The 21,129-nt window shown below is 49.5% G+C and overlaps 2 long non-coding RNA genes across 2 annotated transcripts; both read left to right on the forward strand.

Annotated features, from left to right (window-relative positions):
* Positions 1 to 7,188: 7,188 nt before the first annotated feature.
* On the forward strand, positions 7,189 to 9,159 carry LOC135829466 (uncharacterized). The gene is made up of 3 exons (XR_010555832.1): positions 7,189 to 7,557; positions 7,650 to 7,814; positions 8,708 to 9,159. It is a non-coding gene; the product is annotated as an uncharacterized LOC135829466 (long non-coding RNA).
* A 2,428-nt stretch (positions 9,160 to 11,587) lies between these two features.
* On the forward strand, positions 11,588 to 13,154 carry LOC135829777 (uncharacterized). Its single transcript, XR_010555916.1, has 3 exons — positions 11,588 to 11,959; positions 12,224 to 12,514; positions 12,662 to 13,154. It is a non-coding gene; the product is annotated as an uncharacterized LOC135829777 (long non-coding RNA).
* The last annotated feature ends 7,975 nt before the right edge of the window (positions 13,155 to 21,129 follow it).

Raw genomic sequence — 21,129 nt, forward strand, 5'->3', positions numbered from 1 at the left:
CCAAGTACTGGGTTTCTCACCGGAGAACGTGAGGGAGTACGCGGAGAAGGTTCTCGGTAGACAGCGCGCTGAAATTCTGCTGGCCGAGCTGCAGAACAAGCCGGATGTGTCATGTCTTATGGCAACTCCCATGTTTGCAGCCCTAACCTGTGAGCTTTTCAAGAGCAGCATAGGTTTGTTGAAGTCCAGCGCATCCCTGTACGAATCGTTACTGCGCCGAGTCGTTGAACGCGCTGGTGGTGCGGTTTGCGAGTCGATTTCACTGGCATCCGGCAAAGTGGTCCAGTCGCTACAGGAACTGGGGCGTTTTGCGTTTCGCATGCTGCTGGTGAAAAGGATGGTGTTCAACACGTCCGACATCATCAACTCCCACTTGAGCAAGGATGCAATGAGCTTGGGTCTTCTGCAAACATGCCAAGGCACAATGTCTACGGACGCTCGGCAATACCGCTTCTGCCATCTGTCACTGCAGGAGTTCCTCGCGGCATGGTTTCAGGCAGAATGTGTGGTGCAAGAAAGACATCACGCCATTGCACTGGTACGGCGACTGGGCGCGTACGATGGCCATATGGCAATGTTCTGGAAGTTTCTCATTGCTCAATGCCCGGAAGACGTGTCGCTGACCATCATGGAGGAGCTATGGCGTGTGCAGTGTGAGGATCCCATACCACTGGATCCTAGCGGAGAGGCCGACGAATACACCAAACGAGCTAACAGACGGGTCAGCGACGGGCAAGAGGTGTGGGCTTCCTTCGAGACTACGAAGGCTACCAAACATGCTGCTACTGCCGCTAGGCGTGCTGCCACCGCCGCTAAGCTAGCCGGGGACATGCGCAACGACTCAAGTGTCCTGACCGGTGAGATGGAGATGGCAAAGGTCCACGACCGACTTTGCCAGGTACTGAAGGCTGAGCACATGACAGTCCTCGCCGACATTCTCCTCATTCCTCAGCATGACCGTGGCAAGGGCCATGGTGGGCAACGCGTGCGCCGTTCCATGCCCATCAGCCGAGAGCCCACAGACGCGCTATTCCTAAATACTCTCCTGACGGTGTGGATGGAGAACGGCAGTGTTGCAAATGGCACTGTGCTGCTGGAAGCGCTATCCCAGGTGGATGCCGAGCTGGCGCGGCCGTGCGAGAGTCTGCTTCATCCCGCTGCTATGCTGCTGAGTCGTGAATCCCTGCAAGCTGCTCCTTCTGGCATTGTAAGTCTAGCTGATGCTGCTCAGTTTTTTTCTGCTGCTGAATCTCCTATACGTAGGTTGTTTGTTCATCTTGTTGTGGCATATCATGAGCATGCAGAGTATCACGGTGTGTCCTGCAACTGGACACACTCTTTCTTTCGTGCTATGCTTGCATCAAAGCTCAATCTCGATTATGTTTCTCTTTCTTCTCATGAATGTGTTGCTCTCAGTTCTTTACTGCGTGGCTATACGTGTAGTGATTTAGAGGTAGTCAACCTCTTTGGGTGTAGCATTGGCGATGCGTCATTTCACAGCTTATCGGCAGGCTTACAGAGGTGTAGCCATGTACGTGTACTAGATCTAGGGAAGAATGGTATTCACGATGGTCAGGCATTGTCCTCCGTGATTTCAGCCATGTCTGCTAGTCTTGTGGATGTGGGTGTCGGTGGTAACCCTGTTGGTGTGAGTGGTTTTGTGTCGGTGTTCCGTGCACTTAGTCAGTGTAAGAATGTACACGCTGTCACTGTCAGCAGGTGCATGTATCTTGATGGTGCTGCACCGTTGTCTGTACTCTGTGATATGTTGGAGCAATGTACACAGCTGGAAGAGTTGGGGTTGAATTTGAATGTGTTTGTGGGTAGTGAGGATGATGAATTGAGATTCATTGAAGCAGTGAAGGTGTGTACACAGTTAAGTATACTGTCGGTGCTCGAATGTGGCTTGAGTGAGAATGTACGTTCTCAACTTGTCACTGTGTTCACAGAGAGGGGGTGTCGGGATCGCTTGTTTGGTGTGTGAGTATGTAGACTGGTTGTGTGAGTGTAATGTGATTGTGACAATGTATGTTCTGTTGTAATTTGACCACACAGTCATGTAAACTCAGTAAATTGTTGTAAATTCTTGAGAGAATGTAAAGTTTTGTATTGTTTTGTTCCCCTGTATACCCCCTACCCCTAAACCCTGACCATCGATAGGTATTTTTTACCTGCTTTTCTTCTTGTAGATATTATGTTTTTGCTTGCTGCTTGCCTGCTTACTACTCTAATGTTGAGGACTGTTGTGAATAGATTTCTGATGTTTTCATGCCTATAATCATATCTGCTGCTACTGCTATGCTATGTTGTTTTTTCATCATTGATTTATGAACTGATAGTAATTTCTATGTGTGGTTACAATGTTCTATATGTAATTTTGTTTATTTTTTGTCAAAGTTTGTGTAATCATGGAGAATTGGATTTAAAACAGGTTGCTATGATGGTTATGTGTGTGTGTGTGTGTGTGTGTGTGTGTGTGTGTGTGTGTGTGTGTGTGTGTGTGTGTGTGTGTGTGTGTGTGCGTGTGTGTGTGTTGTAAGGCCCACTGTGGGGCATGTGGTCGGTGCTGCCGCTCTACTCGTGGCTTCCAACTCCATAGCTGCCAGAGATGGTTCTCTCGTGGTGCCAATTTAACATGGTCCACGACCTCTCGGGGAACTTCCGACTTTCTGCCGTAGCTCGTCGTTTCCATGTTGTCGGCCCCGCAAGGGGACACGTGACCGTAATGGCAGTGTTTACCTGGACCATGGCCAGATGTGTATGTGTGTCTGCACAAGTGTGTGTACGTGCGCCAGCACCCTCACTTTGTGTGCTTCCGCGTGTGTGTGCCTGCGCGTGTGCATGGGTACGATCATGTGCGCGTCTGCGTGTGCGATTGTGTTTGCGCTTGTGTGTGTGTGTTTAAGAGCACGTTTGCGCCAACACCTTGTTAGCATGTGTGTGTGTGGGTGGTCAATCGCCTACACTTTCTTCGTGTAGTTGTTTTTGCTCGTGGACATTGTGTGCCTGTGGGGTGTGTGTGTGTGTGTGTGTGTGTGTGTGTGTGTGTGTGTGTGTGTGTGTGTGTGACCAACGGCCAGAGAACGAGACAAGTTCCGGCATATGTGTATCTGCTCTCGCCGGTTCCAACTAGTCTCGCATCTGGAGCGCCATCGGGTGGCGTGCTCTTTCTCTCTCTCTCTGCTGCCCCTCCGGGGCCCACGTGACCCTAGTGGTAGTGGCCCTACAGGACAGGACTGGTGTGTGTGTGAGTGTGTGTGTGTGTGTGTGTGTGTGTGTATGTCTGTGTGTGTGTGTGTGTGTGTGTGTGTGTGTGTGTGTGTGTGCGTGCGTACGTGCAAGCAACCACACCCTGTGTTTATGGCTGGGTTTGTGCGTGTTTGTGCAATCAACTATTCTCTGGGTGTATGAGAGTCTTGGCAAGCAACCACACTCTGTGTTTTAGTGTGTACGTGTATGCGTGCTTGCATGCGTGCGTGCGTGCGTCTGTGTGTGTGTGTGTGTGTGTGAGTGTGAGTGTGTGTGTGTGTGTGTTCGTGTGTATGTGTTCGTGTGTGTGTGTGTGTGTGTTCGTGTGTGTGTGGTTTCGGGGGGGGGGGGGTGTGAGTGTGTGTGAGTGTGTGTGTGTGTGTGGAGGGGGGGGGGGGGGTGCGTTTGTGTGTGTGTATGTGTGTGTGTGTGCGTGTGTGTATGAGTTTTGTGAAAGCAACCGCACCCCGTCTTTCAATCGGCATGTGTGTGCGTGATTGTGCAAGGAACCACAATTTGTGCTTTGTATGGGTGTGTGCGAGTGCTTGTGCATACGGCCAAGTGTGTGTGTGTTTATGTGTGTGTGTGTCTGTGTGTTTATATGTGTGTGTGTGTGTGTGTATGTGAGGGAGGGGGGTAGTTGTGTGTGTGTGTGTGTGTTTGTGAACGGTGGAGGTGAACCTCGCTGCTCGTTTGGCGCAGGCGTCCAGGCTGTTGGGTTTTCTCAGGTCTCCAATATTTCAGTGCGTACATGTCTCGGTCCACACCAAGCTGCTGGTGTATCGTGCTATTGTCATTTCTGCTCTTCTCTACGGTGCAGAGACCTGGCCCATAAAGGTGAATCGTATTTGCCGACTCCGAACCTTTCGCCATGATTGTATTTGCGCAATTCTCGGTATCGCTCGTCATGAGCAATGGGAGGAGAGATTGTCGTCGGCCTTGCCGAGTGAGCTGGCAGGGGTGGACGTCGACATGGCCGATGTGATCAGGAAGCACTGCCTGCAGTAGCTTTGTCATGTTGCACAGATGAAGGAGACCAGGCTGCCCAAGCAGATCATGCGGCTGTTCGTGGAACTGCCCTGCAAACGCCCACAACAGGGTCCGAAGAAGCCCTGGGGGGATGTTTTGTCCTCGGACTTCACTGTCATCGGTATGTCTGAGGTGGACTGGTATGACACAGCGCAGGAGAGATCCACCTGGTTTCAGTATGGTCAACAAAGGGGGAAGAAAGAAGCCACAGACATCCCGTGCACCAAGTGACCAACTACAACTGTGACAGAGTGTTCTGTCATCTGGTGACCTCAAGTGACATGCGCCATACTGCAGATTTCGGGTTTAGAGCCTCAATGAGAGGAAGCAATCCCTATTATTGCTACGGCAATGGGCGTTCAAGGTTCAACGGGTGTGTATGTGTGTATGTGTGTGTGTGTATATGTTTGTGTTTGTGCAAGCAACCGCACTCTGTGTTTATGCATCGGTGTGTGTGTGTGTGTGTTTGTGTGTGCGTGTTTGTGCATGCAAGCACACTCTGTGTTTATGTCTGGGTGTGCGTGCGTTTTTCAGCTAGCAACCACACTCTGTGTTGTATGTGTTTGTGGATGTGTGTTTCTTCCAGCATTTTCTACTTGCTTGTGTGTGGGTTCATGTTTGTATGAGGGCAGGTATGTGTGCGGTTTGGGAGGGGGGGGTCGGGCTCATTCCTGAGTGTATGTGTGGGGATGTGGGAAGTGGTGAGGGGGGGGGGGGGTTGGGCTTATGTCTGAGTGTGTGTGTGGGGTTTGGGAGTGGGGAGGGGGGGGGGGGGGTTAGGCTCATGTCTGAGTAGGGTTTGGGAGGGGGGGGGGGGCGGTGGACTCATGTCGGAGTGTATGTGTGCGGTTTGGGAGGGGGGGGGGTGGTCTCATGTCTGAGTGTATGGGTGGGGTTTGGGGGGGGGGGGGGGGTGAGTGTATTTGAAGCAGGGGCAGGGGGGGGGGGGCATGTCTCTATGGGTATGCAAGACTTGCACCTAGACAATATAAAGTGAAATGATGTAAGGACGCAGTAGAGACTGACTTTGTGTCTGTTGGTGTACCTCTGTAACAGCTTAGTTCCATTGTCCAGGATGGGCAGGTATAGCGGATCCCCTGCCATGACGCTGTCATTACTATTCTGCAGTTCTGTATGGAGACTGGAGCAAAGCCACTCACATGTGATATCTGGACACGCAGTTTTCCACCGCCCACGACACTTTGCGAGGCATTAGTGTAACGCTGTTCCATTCTTCTGTCAGATATCTCGGTAGATGTTATGTTGTTCAAAGCGGTCCATGATGACAATGGCTAATGTGCCACTGAGTTGACTACCCATTGCCAACCCCTTTATCTACTTGAATGTTCCAAGGATTGGGTGCTGGAACACGTTGTTGTGTAGAAGTAGTCTGAGTAGCTCTTTGAGGTCGACTGATGTTAGGCAGTAGGTGTTGAGTTTAAAGTGATTTGTTTACAGTATGTTGTTGAGTTTAAAGTGATTTGTTTACAGTATGTTGTTGAGTCGGCAAGGTGCTTCTTGCAGAGTGTATTCATGTCTTCCGTCTTCATCATCACCATCTCACCTCCTTCATCACTTCGGGTGACCTCGATATCTTCACCCTCTCCTAATAACTTTAGCACGTGGAGGTTTGCTTGGGAGATGTTGTATTTAGGATTCTGCCATATCCCTGTCGTTCTCATAGTGGATTTCATGTGCCTTAGGAAACCTCTGATGGAAAGCTCGGCTGGGTCCATGTCACGTGGTGCTGCTTTTCTCTTTATTTAATTAAACGCCAGACAATCTGATTTGACGGTATCGAAAGTTCCACCAAATTCCGGCCACAGGAAGCAGTGTCCTGAGATCCAACGCGAAAACAGCAAAACAATTGTGTAGATTGTCAGGGAGGGAAAGTACCGGGCTGCTGTGTGGTAACTATATATTGCTTAAGTAATACCAGTTATCTACACAGCAACCCTCTGCTACTATGGTGAGTGAAATGAGATGCAGGGATGCAACACAATGAACAATGGATGCATGACAGAGCTCCATATGCTTGGACTGAAGACTAGAATCTGTTTATGCTCGAAACAGGTAAGCCGTAAAGGATTATTATCATGTCATGAAAGGATGGCATCTGTAGCTGGACTTGTGATTCCGGAAAAATGTCGCTGGCATGCATCTGAGTTTTTCCACCTCCCACGGCGCTGGACCAGGCTGAGCTCGACGGAACTTGCAATTGCCTTTCGTGCTCCGGTAGGGCCCAGTGATCGAGCAGAGATTCCTTACTGCTCGCCGGAGTGTTTGAGCATCTGTGACAACAACTGTGCGGTTGAAGCGGACACCAATCCTCTATATGGCTGTCTGAGTGTGATGAACACGGGGTGGTTGTCTCCCGTTTTTCCCATGCAGCCGCAGTTTTGTTCATGTACTGTCACTATGTGGCAACGGGGCGTAGTTCTGCATCTGTGACATGCTAGATCACCACTGCATTGCTTGACATACCCTTGTCCGCTTTGGAGCCCAAGAAGAATATTTCCAAGCCAGCCTCGACCCATGCGATGCCGCCTAACCTGAGTCGAGCTCAAGCATATTTGCTAGTTTCTGTGTCGTTATCGCTGGTGTCGAGATAGATGGTGGTACTGGGACTAATGCTACATCTGATGGCCGGCACAGGGCTGAGAGGCAAAGCAGTGTCAAAGCCTTTGTGCATAGCTCTTTTTAACAGGCAATTCAACTGATAGGCCAATGTCACGAATGTAGGTCAGAATATTTTCGAGGTCAGTGCTCGGCGTTGCCAGGCGTGTCTTGGATGTAGGAGATGTCACGTGACCTGTGTGGACACATAGACTGTAGAGTACTGTGATGTCTGGTAGGGGACTATGGGGCTGTTAAGTGATGACGTCACAGTTCCTTCGATACGCATAGCAACGATCCCACTGGGGACAAACAAAAGTAGCGTCGTCTCCACCGAACCAGTTGTCAGTGGCAACATATAGGAATCGTGTACATTTCTTCGTTTCTTCTTTGCTGTTTTCAGTGAGTGTTTTGTTTTCTCTTTGTCCTTGATCTCGACGGCGTTGTCGTGCTCATTACCTTACTGAGACGTCTCTTGTGACTGTAGCCAGTGTCACGGAGGATTTTATTGGCGTGACGAGGTAGATCGCCGAGATCGAGCGTGAAAAACGCTCTGCATTAGTAGCTCCTGTAGAATGTCTTCTGGGATGGCGTATCCATGGTCAACAAAGCCAAGGTGCAAGACAGCATAAGAGATCGTGTAAACGATGTGAACTCCAAAAGGTAAGCTCCTGAACAAGTGGAAAGATATGTGTATTTACAAACTCTCTCTTCATCCATCGATTGCCGCTATGCATTGCATTTTGTCTTCACAGATAATCTGGACAAATAAATTATATTGTAACTGGAGAGTGCAGTCGTGCTTGGGGCCCATCCCAATGTCATCACATGGCTGTGGTGACTAGTGTATACCTGGGAGAATTTTCCTCAACTGAGACTGAGTGTAGATGGATGGATTATGAGAAATGCGAAGATGTGGAGTAAGTTGTGTCGAAGAAATGTGTAATAAAATAAAATTTACTTTACACTCAAACATACACTGTACATGTACATGTAACATCATGATAATGATTCCATCTTCATTATCTCCGCAACAGGTACGCCATACGCACCAAATACATGGTGTGTGTGGCACTGTGTGCACGTGCGCGCTTGCGTGCGCGCGTACATGCACACACTCTCATGCGTGGCCGAGTTGGCCGGATGAACAGACCACGCATTTGCACGAGGTGTCCGTCATGTCATTGGAGTGCTGTACTTTATGACTCGGGCGTAGGAGGGGTTTTGGAAGTGGTACGACCGAAGGTCGGTGCGGCGGAAGGCCGTGTTGGAGGGGGTCCGCCCCCCCCCCCCGGGAAAATTTTGTAAAAGACACAAAATCCTGCGTTCTGGGAACTTCTGGCGCAGTGTGCAGTCGAGTCGAGTACAGTACTCAGTACGACTGCAGATGCATAACAGATCTACGAGTACGAGTCTAGAAAAAGGTATGATGCGCATATGCAAATATCGATGGATCCTGATTTTTTATTACGGTTTTGCACGTTCCAGACGGACCACACTTTTCGAAAAGTGGTGCGGCCATGGTCGTACCAGTCGTGGCGGGTGCTACGACCCTGTGACTTTATTCCAAAATAGTATGTCGTGCCCCTGTCAAATGGAGTTTGTGTCTATGCTCAGCGGGTATCGGGCCATGACGCCACACTGCAGTCAGCGCTGGAATTAAAATAGCACTTCATGGATTATTTTAACTAATTTCCTTTGCGTTTACTTTGTTGAGCCCGTGGTTTCATTTCTGTGTTCTGTTATGATTGGCCTCTGGAAATAATCGGAGTGGATGTCATTTTTTGTCATATGTGTGTGCCTTGTGCAACAGGTTCAAGGCTAGATGCACTTCACATTCGGCGTGGGATCTCGGCGTCTGGGACCTGATAACGTCTTGGCTGGATGGGTGATCAAGGATGATACTACTCGGCACACCAATGTACATGTCAATGTAGTTTTTACATTTTCAGAGCTGCACTATTTACGTCTTGATGCTTACTTCGGTGCTAGTGTCGTGTCCGTGTGTTGCTACAATGTCATTATCTGTATTGTATTCCGCCTGCTTATACATGTGTCTTTATGAAGTGTTTGCCATGGCGGCGATGTGTCTTGTCGATCAATAGTGTTGTGAAACCTATCACTATTCTTGCTTTGCTGGCTACTCGCTCGCTCCGCGCCGTGCACGCTACTAGGTCTTGTAGTATATAGCTCGATGCTTTGCATCGATCGCTGGTTGTTGTTGTTCTTGTTGCTTCTGTTGTTTGAGCTTGGTCCTAGAGTGAAGCTTTGGTCTTCTTGTGTGGTGAGGGTGAGGAATGGGTATCTGGACTCCTGGTATATTTCCGTAAAGAACCTGGAATTGTAGAATCCTGAGAGTATGTCTGGCCCACTCCCCGGTCATGACATTAGCGTGTTTCCCCCGGATTATTTCTATCATCCAGCGTGTTCTTGGGCTGAGCGAGCACATGCACGAGTGTGCAGCTATAACCCTGTGTATCTTTGGTTACACTTTGTTCTGCAATGCATGTACCTTGTAACAGTCTGTGCTTGCACTGCTTTGTGTGGCCTGCGTATTTCAGGACTATTCAGTGCATCAGACCCAGGTTGGTTTGGTTGCCGGATGATCTCTTGTTGCGTCGCTCTGTGTTTTGTATTAATCAATTTTTGGGCTTGAGAATTGAGCTGGTGTGTGGTTCCCAATATGAAAACATCATGCTGGTGCTCTGTGTTTCGATTATCGACTGTCCAAGCAATCACGATTCATTACCAGAACGGTCAATACTGTAGTCTCTTCACGTGTTTGTGTTTTCGCCGGGGGAATTAGCGGTGACGTTGCACATAGAACGGCAGTGTTGCATCTAGGGCTGAAAGTTGGCACTGAGATTCCGAGTTCGAGTACTCTGATTTTCTCCGATCGAATATTCGAGTATTTGAGTATTCTTCATCTCCTAAAAATTGCACACCAAGGGGCTTAAAATCACATGATACAACCCTGATCGAACAGAGTAGTTGTCATTTTTCTCGGGTATACTGGTTGGTGGGTCATTTGGGCTCTCTCTACTCGTGAACAAATGTTCACCACACAGTCTGCACATCAATATCTGCTGACTGCTGCTCTGAAACGGCAGATTTCTGTGGTAAATGCATGTACCAAGTATGAACGAGTACTCTGATTTATTCCGAGTACGATTATTTTTGAAAAAACCGAGCGAGTACTCGAGTATTTGGTATAATTGTTTCAGCCCTAGTTGCATCACTGGACGACCCTGCCTCTGCATCTGACTTCATTTCCCCAGGATCTGGTGCAGATACACCAGACAGTCACTTCCTGTAAACACGCAAACAGCAAAAGAAGAGATCCCGCAAATCAGGAAAAACCATTGCGGAAAATATCGAGTAGATCATACACCATTCAATAATCTGGAGTAATTACAGTGAGACAAACACTTCAAACAGTGCTCTCTCTCTCTCTCTCTCTCCATCCTTCCAAAATACACCCTGTAACAATTCCCTGGAATTATTTTATTTTATATTCTCAGGACATCATTCTGAACAACTTCTTCCATGGGTCTTCAATCACCACGGAGGGCGAGAATACAGCTAAGTCATGCAGTCTACGAGAGGTGCGGGCTGTCATGGATATAGAGGCTGATATTGTGCCAGCGTGAGGGCAGAGACAGAAAGAAGACACTGATTTCTTGAACAACTCACCTACATATAATCGAATCCACAGGGAGCGCTCGTACTTTGATCCATCAGGAGGCGAAGAATCTTCAAAGCACTCTCAAACACGGAGTTTTACAGTGGGCAGCCAATTTCACAGCCATTATGAAGGCCCTCGACGACTACAGGAGATTTGTAGAGGAAAGAACAAGGAGTAAAGAGCGACAACAATCGCTTGACGAAAAAGCAAAGAAAAACTGCTCTCTCTCCAGTCATTTAGATGCTGTTGCCCTTCACAACTGGTTCCATCCAGAGGACGCGACTTTTGTTTGTCCCCAGTGCTCTCCGTTGCTATGCGTATCGAAGGGGCCGTGACGTCACACTTAACAGCCCCATACTAATGGTGTACTAGCTGTGCTAGTACTTGTTAGCAACAATCCGAACTAGCGCACACACTGCACTGCATTGCTTTGTACTGCATTCAAGACTGACGTCATGCGCTTTGTTTTGCTGCGTAATCACAAAAGGCACCAGCCCATTTTGCGGAAAAGAAAAACAAATCTTGCTTGCCCTGTTGTGCTCTTCCAGACAACGGATCGTGCTTCAGCAGTGTTTCTTTTCCTTTCGTAGCTTTTCTGCCAGCCCGAGTGTCACCTCGACACTGTATTTCTTCAGTACGTCTGACCTAGCTGTCGACACTGTCAAGGCAATGCCTTGCCAAGCCCCCGCGGCGAGCCTTCTCAGCGCGGCTTGAATCCGAAAGGAAACTTAGTAAAAGTATTTTACAGGACCGTTTGCTGGCACAACTAGCCCTTGGTAGTGAGGTCTGCTCCGGCCAGGAGAACCAGCAACATGACAGTGCGGACACGGCTCGCGAGCCCAGAAGCCCGACTTGCACCAATGCCTCCTCCGCCAGCTCAGGTGACGCGGGCTCAACGGATCTCTGCGCTCCCGTAGATCTACGTGACGAGGTGTAGTCGGCTTTGTCGGCCGCCATTTTATGATTATCGGATAGCATTGTGCCCAGGGAGTCGTAAAACACCGGGAGGCGACACGAGATGCACAACCGCGTCGGATGATTGCCTCAGCTCGGGCACGAGTGCTGAGACCTCACGCGCTGCATGGCGAGGGACTTCCCATGAGGTCAAAGCGGCGCAGGTCATGCAAAAGGACGCGTTCGCTGTTTGGTCCAACAAATTTGAAAACTCAATAAAATTATCCTGCACACAACGAATCCAGTGTCAGCAGTTCGTTTTGTTTTTCTAAGTAATAATACTTTGTGCCTTGGCCTTCGAAGTAAAGGATGATGGAGCTTGACAGAGATGACTGCCAAAGTGATGAGTCCACCGTGGAAGATGGGATGACGCCACGTATTCACTTGGTGACCTGAGTTGTGGGGATGTTCAGCTGTGGGCTACAGGTGAGATTCTTTCGTTTGCATGTTTTTGTCTCTTCCTTGTGGACACGAATGTATAATCTGTAGCATACCTAAGTGCCCGAACTGACCCGATATATTAGGTGGTCGACACCATCCTTTTCATCCTAGTCTGCCCACGATGCATTGTCTGTTCACTGCGACAGGATATTTATTGAAGTCCTGAAAATTTACGTGTATACCTAGTATGTATCATCACCGTAGATGATGTAAACCTCCATCCTCAAACCATACTTTGTCTATGTGCAGATCGATGTAAGAGTGGTAGTGCCATCATGGTGTACAGGCCTATGGAAGGTGCAGTGATCCATGGAATTTGCAAACTGCTGACAATGAGACAGGCGAGTGTTACTGAGGCGACGGAGTCATTCCTGCATGTTATTACGACACGGTTACACAAGGCATCAGGTACTGCAAATCTGCTACGCCAGGAAGTGTGCCAGCTGAAGGCATGCAAGGGTGCTGATATTTCGCAAGCATGGCAACAAATGCTGTCCGTCATCGCAACAGCTATTCCCGAAGTGAAAATCAATTGTGAAGGTCAGTGCGTTTTGCATGCACGTTGGAAAAAAATTGGCTTCTGACTAGGTATGCAGACTAGGTATGCAAACGCTGGCTTTTGAATACTAGTACAGTCTCTGCAACCACCAGTCCTTATATGTTGTCTTTTTCTTTTCTCTTCTTCAGATTTGGAAGTTACATCTGCAGTGCTAGCGAATCTGATAAGCTACCTGCATGCCACGGCTGCCGCTGCTATCAGGAAAGCGTCAATAGCACCATCCAAAGCTGCTGAAGCCATCCCCGAACCGGTGATTGACAATTTGTCTCACCTTGCTGAAAAGTACCATGGTGGTTGGTGCTTGGTGGCCGTGCGGCGTGAGCTGGAAGGAGCAAGGTGTCGCAACGACAACTTGCTGCAGCTTATACCTTTATTTGGCAAGGATGCCGTGACAAGCCTTCAGCCTTGTTTGGAGAATTTTGGAGCCATTCTCCAAACATCTGAGCATCAAGCGTTGCCCAGAAATGACCAACCGCTCCGTGACCATGGCTATGCAGCACCCATAGCTGCAACACAGCATGAAGAGCAGAAGCATACGTTTGTACTTGTGCCTGCTGCATGCTCCTTGTTTCACCAGCTTAATTTAATAACCCATTCCCAGTTCCCCAGCATGCTCAACACACACACGATGTCTTATCTGCTTCTGTTTCAATCCTTGCAGACTGGCTGAAGGATCGAGGCCTGATCCTCAATGCTGGCAAGAGCCAAGTCGTGCCAATTCCTGCCGGCCGTCAGCACACAGCGGATCTACAGGTCGTCTGCCAAGACACTTCACTGCCTAGTGTGCCAAGTGCTCGTTATCTTGGCGCCACAATCGATTCCGGCATGTCCTGGCACGCCCACATTGCCAAATGTTCTGCACGCGTGTCGCAGAAGATCGGAGCACTCTGGCGAATGCGCCGCTGCCTGAATCACCAGTCACGCATGACCTACTTTAGATCGCTGATCATGTCTGACCTGCTGTATGCCTCAAACGCGTACTCTAGCTCACTGCAAAGAAGGTACCTCGACCGTCTACAGGTCCTGCAGAACAGCGGGGCTCGTGCTGTCTTTGGCCGCCCTCCGTGGTCGTCTGCCCGCGACCTGCTGGAGCGCATTGCAGTGTTCCGTGTGGCAGAAGTCTTCAATCAGAAGCTAGCATACCTGGTGTGGCGCTGTCGTTATGCACTGGCAAGTCCAGAGTTGCAAGCCCTGCTAACCCCCGCTGCACCCGGCCCTACTCGGCTCCAATCTGCCATGGGCCTGTGCGTGCCAGTTTCCCGTTCGGTTGCGGGGCGGGGGCGCTTTGCTTGCAAGGGTGCTGTATTATGGAATGCCCTCCCCAGCGACATCCGTGCCATCCATCACGCTCGGCAGTTTCGCACGCAGGTAATCCCCTATACCTGCGCCCTGTAGATGTCGACAAGCGAAATCTGATTTTTTCTGTTCTCTTTCTGTTGTACCCGATCTCCCTCTGTCTCTGATGTACCGCTGACTCTACGTTGAAGATAAAAGTATTTGAATTCTCATTCTCATTATGATTTTCATATTCGCTTTCATGTTATTGGGTTCTATGCCCGTTTGAACTTGCGAATCAAAATAAATACAAACAAACAAACAAACACAAGCAACACGCTCTGTATAAGACAAAATACGACACAGATAAAAACAACTGAACCAGTGATTTGTGAATTTTGCGCTTGTGTGTGCACGAGCATGCATGTGTGTGTGTGTGTGTGTGTGTGTGTGTGTGTGTGTGTGTGTGTGTGTGTGTGTGTATGTCTTCGTGCGGTAGTTGGTAGTAGCGGCAGCCGTGAGAGGAATTGTTTCCCATGATAAGCCAGATCCATAGCTGCTGGAGATGGCTCTCTCGAACGTGGTCCCGCTCGTCGTTCTATATTGTCGGCCCCGTAAGGGGACACGTGACCGTAATGGCAGTGTTTACCAGGACCAGGACCAGGTGTGTATGTATGTGTGCTTGTGTGTATGCTACTGTGATAAGCGGTACAAGCAGTATACAGGATATTGACGGGTATTCACCTTGAGTGCATTCGCCGATAGTGTGACTTTCGTCGCAGAGAACTTTGCTCAGTCGGTGAGGCGACTCGGCCTTACGTTTCCTGAAGGCAATGTGTTCAGAACAGTTATGAACAGCTATGAACAGTTAAGAAATGACAAATATTGTTTGCAGTTCATGGGCCATATAGATGTGAAACACTTTGAATGCAGAAGAATGAGGATAGTGGCATCAAATACTGCATGGATTCTGTTTGATATGCTACTTTTTTTCCCTTCCATGGAAAGGTGAGTACATCGTCGAACTTCATCTCGAAACTTCACACAAACCTAGAATGGAACTTGGACAACATGAAGGGGCCATGGGCATGGTGTGTTTAGTGGAGAACTATTCCGAAAACAGGGTGTCATTCGCATTGACTCAATTCAAATTTGAGTACATTTCGTGAATAACTTACCTTGACATTCCGTCGTCTCCAAAGCAGTAAACTTCCCAAAAAAAATTAAAAGCCACGGCTCAACCTAAGGTAATGCGTGGTACGTATCAGAAACAACCAGCTTTCGCTCTGGAGATCCAGAATAGCCTCGAAGCATATAGCAAAAACAATTGAGAAAAAGAAGATGACGACGACGTTTCAATCACGCTTCAAATTTCGCGGGTCGAGTGCGGCAATCCTCGGATCGTGAAATGTGTGGCGTGTCGCCTCCCGGTATTTTACGACTCCCTGATTGTGCCGCTCCTCACCCAAGGCCAAGGCAATGCGGCTGCTGCCGCCACTACGCCAGGCCAAGCTCCTGTAACCCACCCGATCAGCCACTTGCACCAGCTGTGCCCAAGGCTGTGCAAGAACGTATCTTGCGAGGGGAGTTCGTAGATTTTTCAAGTTTGTTGCCTGAAATTCTTGCACACTTCCGGCCCAACATTCCGGCTGGTGCACAGCCCGAATAACGATAGCCAGCTAAATATCGTTGAGTCGGATGACCGTACGCGAAGCAGGTGCGTCGCAAGGTTCACGATAATTATACATGTAGCTACCCGGCTCGAGGCATGGACCACATACATGTCTGTTATCACGGCTGCTGCCCTACACCGCACTGCTGAACTGCTGAACTGATTGCGTACCAGCAGTTGATCCTGACTGCTAACCGCCAGTTCTTCCCAAGCGCGTGGCTAGAGTACGACCGCCAGCTGCGGCTGCTCGTGGCCCAGTAACCAGGCACGAAGAGGTTGGACACCATCGACGTGAACCTATGGCAGATAGCTGTCACAGGCCATGCACACCCAAAATGCGCTCAATGTAAGACGGCCCATCCAGGGGCGGTTTGTGTCCTTTTCGTCCCCAAGCCAGCAGCATTTACCTCCAGTGGTCGCAACCATACCAGCGACGGCCAAGAAATCTGCCGCAATTTCAATGAAGGTCGCTGTTCTTCGTCGTCGTGCCGCTTCTCCCACACCTGCAGCCAGTGTGGCAAGGACCACCCATGCATCATGTGCAACCAGCAGCAGCGCGGAGCCAATCGGCCACCCCGCCGCTCCTAGCAGAATGGCTACTGAATAGCTTGACTCGGTACGTAGCTTCTTTCCTATACACTCTGCAGACACCACACTGCTAGCTGACCACTTTGCCCGCCTGTTACGTAACCACTCATATCAATAATGTGTTGTGTATGTTCTCCATGGCCTGCGCCGCGGCTTTACTCTTGGATCTGCCGGCCAACACGACATTTCGGTTTTCTCTAATAATCTACCCTTGGCTTTCACTCACTCGGCATTTATGTCCGAGCAATTAGCTGCTTCCTGCGCCCGCAGCGAGACCACAGGCCCATTTCCGTCACCTCCATTTCAGTTCATGCGCCGCTCTGGTATTGGTGCCATCCCCAAAAAGAACGGCAAGCTGCGAATGATCCACCATCTGTCTAGTCCGGAAGGCACCGGCGCGAACGACAGCATTCCTGCCGAGCCACTCTCTCTGCACCACGCGAGCATTGACAACGCGATCAACATCATCATGTCATGCCCACAGCCTGTGTATTTGTCCAAGCTCGATGTACGCAGTGCATTTCGGCAGATCCCAGTCCACCGTCAGGACTTCGCTGGGAAGGCTCCTACTACTACGAGCGCTTTCTGCCTTTCGGCCTCCGCTCCAGCCCAGCCGTCTTTGACTCAGTAGCCACAGCAGTCAACTGGATCATGCAGCACGAGTTTGCTATAGATCACCGGCTTCATTACCTCGATGACTTTCTCGATATCTCCACTGGTTCGGCTGCAGCCAACCAGCAACTCACCATCCCCCTCCGGGCATTCACGTATCTCGGCACTCCTCTTTCCTCCATCCCAGCTCGAAGGGCCATCACCATCATTGACCTTCCTTGGTATTTTCCTAGACTGCGGCTACCAGAGGACAAGCTGTCCGAGATCCGTGCGCCACTCATGGCTACGATCAGCGAGCGCAGCATCGGCCATCGTCAACTCGAGTCCCTCCTGGGGAAGCTCACTTTTGCTGCCCGAGTCATCGTTCCTGGACACACATTCATGCGTGAACTATGATCAGCGTGCCTTGAACTGTATCTGTGTATGCGAGTGCGGTGCATAAAGCCCACCTTGAGAATGGGTTTGCCGGCCCCTTAGTAGATGCGTGGCTTCTGGAGAGGGTGTTGAAGGGCATCCAGCGATGCCATGGTACGGCTGTACTCACCCCTCGCCTTCCTATAACTATGCCAATCCTACGACACCTGACGGATGCACGCCGGAAAAGTAGTATCCTGAATGGCCATGACAAGCTGCTCTACCAAGCCGCCATGCTGCTTCTTTGGATTTCTTCGGTGTGCTGAATTCACTAATGGCATCACACGGGGCTGTACTAGCTCCCCTGGTGACGGACGCCTGCAACTCTTCCTGCTTTCATCCAAGACGGACCCATTCGGTAAAGGCGTTACTAGTGACATTGGCCCGTCTGTACCGCCGTACTGCCCGGTCCGTGCCATTGTTAGCTACCCATTTGTCACTCGTCGCGAGGGACCAGAGCAACTCTTGTTCGTACTCTCGAACAGACAGCAGCTGACCAGGCAGTCATTCACAGTAACAGTATGGTCTCTTGTGGCTGCGGCCGGTGTACCATCCCAGTCGAACTACTCCGGGCATTCGGTCCACATTGGTGCAGCCACCACCGCTGCTATGGCTAGTGCCCCGACTCCTTCTTCCGAGTGGTAGGTCAGTAGGGAGGTTCTGCTCTACGTTTTGGGAACGCGACGCAAAGAATCACGCGAACTTTCTTCGCGTTCCCGTAACGTAAAGAAATGCTGTTCTGCTCTACGTTTCACCTAGAGAAGTCACGTGGAATGTGTACTGGGATTTTCCCCTTCCATATTTGGCAGTTTTCTGCATGCAGTTGATCGATACCCAGCAAATCCGTACGCATTTTCTCTGCGTGTGCCACAACGTAGAGAACCCCATCTCCGCGTAGAAATCTGGAGCCAAAACACGCGAAGCCGTAGACTCTAACCCAGACACCTGCTCTCTACGTGATTTCTCTACGTTTCACGTATAGCAGAACCTCCCTAGTGAAAAGAGCGATGCGTGTCTATGCTACATCCGGACTACAACAAGCGCTAAGCGCCAGCTATCGTCCCGGCTTGCTGCCGTGCCATGGATGCCATGATCCCCAACTCGGGTGAGTAATGAGCTACTGAACTCTAGCTGCGCAATGCTTGCCTGTGCTGACATAATTGACCCTTGCTGTGCGTCAATAGTGCTTAGCTAACGGAGTGCTGGTTTCATGGGTCCACTCTCACAACTGGTGTTATCTAGCTATTTGCTGCGGCTCTGCCTTGCGCTATATTACATCCATTTAGCATTGCAGCTCTACGTTGAGCTAACAGCAGCTCTACTTTGAGCTAACAGCAGCTCTACTTTGAGCTAACAGCAGCTCTACTTTGAGCTAACCGCAGCTCTACTTTGAGCTAACAGCAGCTCTACTTTGAGCTAACCGCAGCTCTACTTTGAGCTAACCGCAGCTCTACTTTGAGCTAACCGCAGCTCTACTTTGAGCTAACAGCAGCTCTACTTTGAGCTAACAGCAGCTCTACCTTGAGCTAACAGCAGCTCTACTTTGAGCTAACAGCAGCTCTACTTTGAGCTAACAGCAGCTCTACTTTGAGCTAACCGCAGCTCTACTTTGAGCTAACAGCAGCTCTACTTTGAGCTAACAGCAGCTCTACTTTGAGCTAACCGCAGCTCTACTTTGAGCTAACAGCAGCTCTACTTTGAGCTAACAGCAGCTCTGCTCTGAGCTAACAGCAGCTCTGCTCTGAGCTAACAGCAGCTCTGCTCTGAGCTAACACCAGCTCTACTTTGAGCTTCAAACCAGTTGTTTCGAAACCAGCACTCCTCAATCCAAAGATGCCTCTTTGTTGACTTGTTTTGTGTGAGGGATGGGGCTAATGGTGTACTAGCTGTGCTAGTACTTGTTAGCAACAATCCGAACTAGCGCACACACTGCACTGCATTGCTTTGTACTGCATTCAAGACTGACGTCATGCGCTTTGTTTTGCTGCGTAATCACAAAAGGCACCAGCCCATTTTGCGGAAAAGAAAAACAAATCTTGCTTGCCCTGTTGTGCTCTTCCAGACAACGGATCGTGCTTCAGCAGTGTTTCTTTTCCCACCATCCCTCCCTATCCAACTTATTCACACCATCATAATTATCGTACCCACTAATCGGGTCCACTCTCACAACTGGTGTTATCTAGCTATTTGCGGCGGCTCTGCCTTGCGCTATATTACATCCATTTAGCATTTCAGCTCTACGTTGAGCTAACAGCAGCTCTACTTTGAGCTAACAGCAGCTCTACTTTGAGCTAACAGCAGCTCTACTTTGAGCTAACCGCAGCTCTACTTTGAGCTAACCGCAGCTCTACTTTGAGCTAACAGCAGCTCTACTTTGAGCTAACAGCAGCTCTACCTTGAGCTAACAGCAGCTCTACTTTGAGCTAACAGCAGCTCTACTTTGAGCTAACAGCAGCTCTACTTTGAGCTAACCGCAGCTCTACTTTGAGCTAACAGCAGCTCTACTTTGAGCTAACAGCAGCTCTACTTTGAGCTAACCGCAGCTCTACTTTGAGCTAACAGCAGCTCTACTTTGAGCTAACAGCAGCTCTGCTCTGAGCTAACAGCAGCTCTGCTCTGAGCTAACAGCAGCTCTGCTCTGAGCTAACACCAGCTCTACTTTGAGCTTCAAACCAGTTGTTTCGAAACCAGCACTCCTCAATCCAAAGATGCCTCTTTGTTGACTTGTTTTGTGTGAGGGATGGGGCTAATGGTGTACTAGCTGTGCTAGTACTTGTTAGCAACAATCCGAACTAGCGCACACACTGCACTGCATTGCTTTGTACTGCATTCAAGACTGACGTCATGCGCTTTGTTTTGCTGCGTAATCACAAAAGGCACCAGCCCATTTTGCGGAAAAGAAAAACAAATCTTGCTTGCCCTGTTGTGCTCTTCCAGACAACGGATCGTGCTTCAGCAGTGTTTCTTTTCCCACCATCCCTCCCTATCCAACTTATTCACACCATCATAATTATCGTACCCACTAATCGGGTCCACTCTCACAACTGGTGTTATCTAGCTATTTGCGGCGGCTCTGCCTTGCGCTATATTACATCCATTTAGCATTTCAGCTCTACGTTGAGCTAACAGCAGCTCTACTTTGAGCTAACAGCAGCTCTACTTTGAGCTAACAGCAGCTCTACTTTGAGCTAACCGCAGCTCTACTTTGAGCTAACAGCAGCTCTACTTTGAGCTAACCGCAGCTCTACTTTGAGCTAACCGCAGCTCTACTTTGAGCTAACCGCAGCTCTACTTTGAGCTAACCGCAGCTCTACTTTGAGCTAACAGCAGCTCTACTTTGAGCTAACAGCAGCTCTACCTTGAGCTAACAGCAGCTCTACTTTGAGCTAACAGCAGCTCTACTTTGAGCTAACAGCAGCTCTACTTTGAGCTAACCGCAGCTCTACTTTGAGCTAACAGCAGCTCTACTTTGAGCTAACAGCAGCTCTACTTTGAGCTAACAGCAGCTCTGCTCTGAGCTAACAGCAGCTCTGCTCTGAGCTAACAGCAGCTCTGCTCTGAGCTAACACCAGCTCTACTTTGAGCTTCAAACCAGTTGTTTCGAAACCAGCACTCCTCAATCCAAAGATGCCTCTTTGTTGACTTGTTTGTGTGAGGGATGGGGCTAACCCGTATGTCAGTCAGGAACCGAACGGTGACACGGACTAGTCGAAGTGTTGGTTCTGGTCGAGACGATGATCTGGTTACGAATTCGAGGAAGCTGCTTACGACGTCCAAGCTCAGGCTGTCGTTATCACCACTGAAACTGATCAGGTCAACTGCAATTCTGCGATACCGAGCCAAGTGTGACAGGTGCACATATTATACGTAAAATATACGTCCTTCGCGGTGAAAGGGTTAAGGCATCGTTTGGAATACTCTCCGCTGCCTGTTGTCGCTACAGACCTTGCATAATGTCATAGCCCACTTCTTGTTGTGGAGAAGCTCTGGCTGGCGGAATGACGCTAGAGCCGGGGCTCGAACAGATTTGGGAAG

Source organism: Sycon ciliatum, chromosome 13 (assembly GCF_964019385.1).
Source record: "Sycon ciliatum chromosome 13, ocSycCili1.1, whole genome shotgun sequence".
NCBI lineage: Eukaryota > Metazoa > Porifera > Calcarea > Leucosolenida > Sycettidae > Sycon > Sycon ciliatum.